This window comes from Impatiens glandulifera, chromosome 1, assembly GCF_907164915.1.
Source record: "Impatiens glandulifera chromosome 1, dImpGla2.1, whole genome shotgun sequence".
NCBI classification, from domain to species: Eukaryota; Viridiplantae; Streptophyta; class Magnoliopsida; order Ericales; family Balsaminaceae; genus Impatiens; species Impatiens glandulifera.
The window spans coordinates 5,467,275-5,469,622 of NC_061862.1; the positions used below are offsets into that span (position 1 = coordinate 5,467,275).

General features: G+C 37.9%; 1 pseudogene; it reads left to right on the forward strand.

Annotated features, from left to right (window-relative positions):
- The first annotated feature begins 392 nt into the window (after positions 1 to 392).
- On the forward strand, positions 393 to 1,958 carry LOC124931881 (annotated as a pseudogene).
- The last annotated feature ends 390 nt before the right edge of the window (positions 1,959 to 2,348 follow it).

Below are 2,348 nucleotides of genomic sequence, written 5' to 3' on the forward strand. Positions count from 1 at the left end.
CCTTAAGATTACCTTCATCATCGAGAAGTATAAACTCCACGGCTATGGTAGAAATCAACGGCGGATATGAGTTGTTGAAAGTAATGTCCAGTGGATTCTTCACGAAGACGACCTTTTGATATCTTTGAGAAAACTTCACCGCCGCGTACGAGCTCCATCGCGAAATATATATTCGTTTTGCTCGCCATAACTTCGTGTAATTCGACTATATTTGGATGTTCAACCATTTTCATAACAGAGATCTCTTTTTAACTTGTGACAATCATAGATTTTCAGGCTTTAGGTCACGATGATAAACGCCACGGCTATAACGCATCCGCAAGATTGCTAAGGTCGACTTAGCAAAAGTGTTATCGAGCGCCGTTCTTGTCCCAAATTTGGAGATGTTATTCATGAAGACGTCGGCGCTCGCCTCACCATGGTCTCAACTGAGGAAATCATCCTCGAGCGTCCCCGAGCTCCTGGTTTGTTTTTCTTTGTTTTTTTCTTCTTAATTTCTTTGTCTATCTATATAAGTTCCTTCAGATCTCCTATTAAAGATCCAATCTTAATTTCTGTACTGTTGTTTGATAATATGATTAACGACTGCAAAAACAATAGGGTTTCTCTTTCTTTCTTAAGATATTAGTTTGTGACTTTTTTTCCGCATAAACCCTAAATAATCTAACTGGATCATCTCTTTTCAGGTTCAATTGTAAGGATGACAATGTAAATAAATTTCATTGTTTTAACTAGCTATGTCAATACAATGCAATGTCAGTCATGAGATTTCTTTACAAATTGAATAGCTTAAGATTTCTTTGTTGATTTCTATACTGTTCTTTGTCTAATAACCACTGCAAAACCAAAAGGGTATCTCTTTCTTCCAACATAGCTTAAGATATTAGTTTGAGACTTCATTTTCGCATAAACCTAAGTAATGTGACTGGACAATCTCTTTCCAAGTTTATTTGTAAGGATTTCTATGTAAACTTATTTCTTTGTTTTAACTGTCTATGTCAATTCAATGCAATGTCAGTCATGAGCTTTGTTCACAAATTGAATCAAACCTTTAATTTTCGATGTTTGATTATGATGTATACCACTTAATTTTATCATATTTGGGGGCTATGAACAGGTTCTAAGGAAGAAGAAGGCAAGGGTGGTGATTCCCTAGCTCAACTTGGAAAAGGAGGAGCAGTTCTAATGGTGTGCAGGACTTGTGGAAAGAAAGGTGATCACTGGACATCAAGATGCCCATACAAGGATTTGGCAATGCCAACTGATGGCTTCGTTGATAAATCAACTGTTGCTGCTGGTCAAGACACAACTGCTGCTTCTGGAACTGCCACCAAGGGCAGGTGCTGAAAGGCCTGCAACCGGATCTAATATGAGGAGAAGGAATGATGAGAACTCTGTCTGTGTGACTAATTTATCAGAAGACACTCACGAGCCTGATATTCACGAACTCTTCAGGACCTTTGGATCTGTTATCCGTGTCTATGTTGCCATTGATCAAAAGACTGGCATGAGAAGAGGTTTTGGTTTGGTTAATTTTTCCAACAGGGAAGATGGTGAGAGGGCAATAGCTAAGATCAATGGGTATGGCTATGATAATCTTATAGGTCGAACTTTCATTGAGCATTCTCAAAAGAATTAGAGATTTCGGCGTTAAACTTAAGTTATCCCCGGTTAGAACGGTTTTGGAAGGAAAGAGGGTAGTGGACGACTCGATTGTACGTGGAACCACCTCTACAAAGATCGTGAGGATGTTAAACCCTAAACCTAAACCACTATTGGGGTTAAAAGGAAAATGAATGAAGTGAAGGAAAGTCATGGGTGATTGAGTTGTGGACCGATGACTAGGAGCAGGCATTGTAGAGAGCTTATTTTGCCATTAAGCCTACACCACATTTCTAGAAGAAGGTTGCTAAGCTGGTAATTTTCTCTTCTTTGCACCTTTTTTTTTGATAAATTGAAATGAAACATTGGATATTGAATTTTAAGGCATTACAGAAAACTTATTTTGCCTTGAAGTCTACACCCTATTTCTGGAAGAAGACTGCTAAGCATGTAATTTTCTCTTGAAGTTGGTAAGAACACTTTGTCTTTTGTTTTTGAATATGATGATCAGATTTTGGATAAAACTGTCTCTCAGAAAAAGAATGAAGTGAAGGAAAGTCGTGGGGGTGATTGAGTTGTGGACCGACTAGGAGCAGGCATTGTAAAGAGCTTATTTTGCCATTAAGTCTACACCACATTTCTGGAAGAAGGTTGCTAAGCAGGTAATTTTCTCTTCTTTACACCTTTTTTGTTTGATAAATTGAAATGAAACATTGAATACTGAATTTTAAGGCAGTACAGAAAAC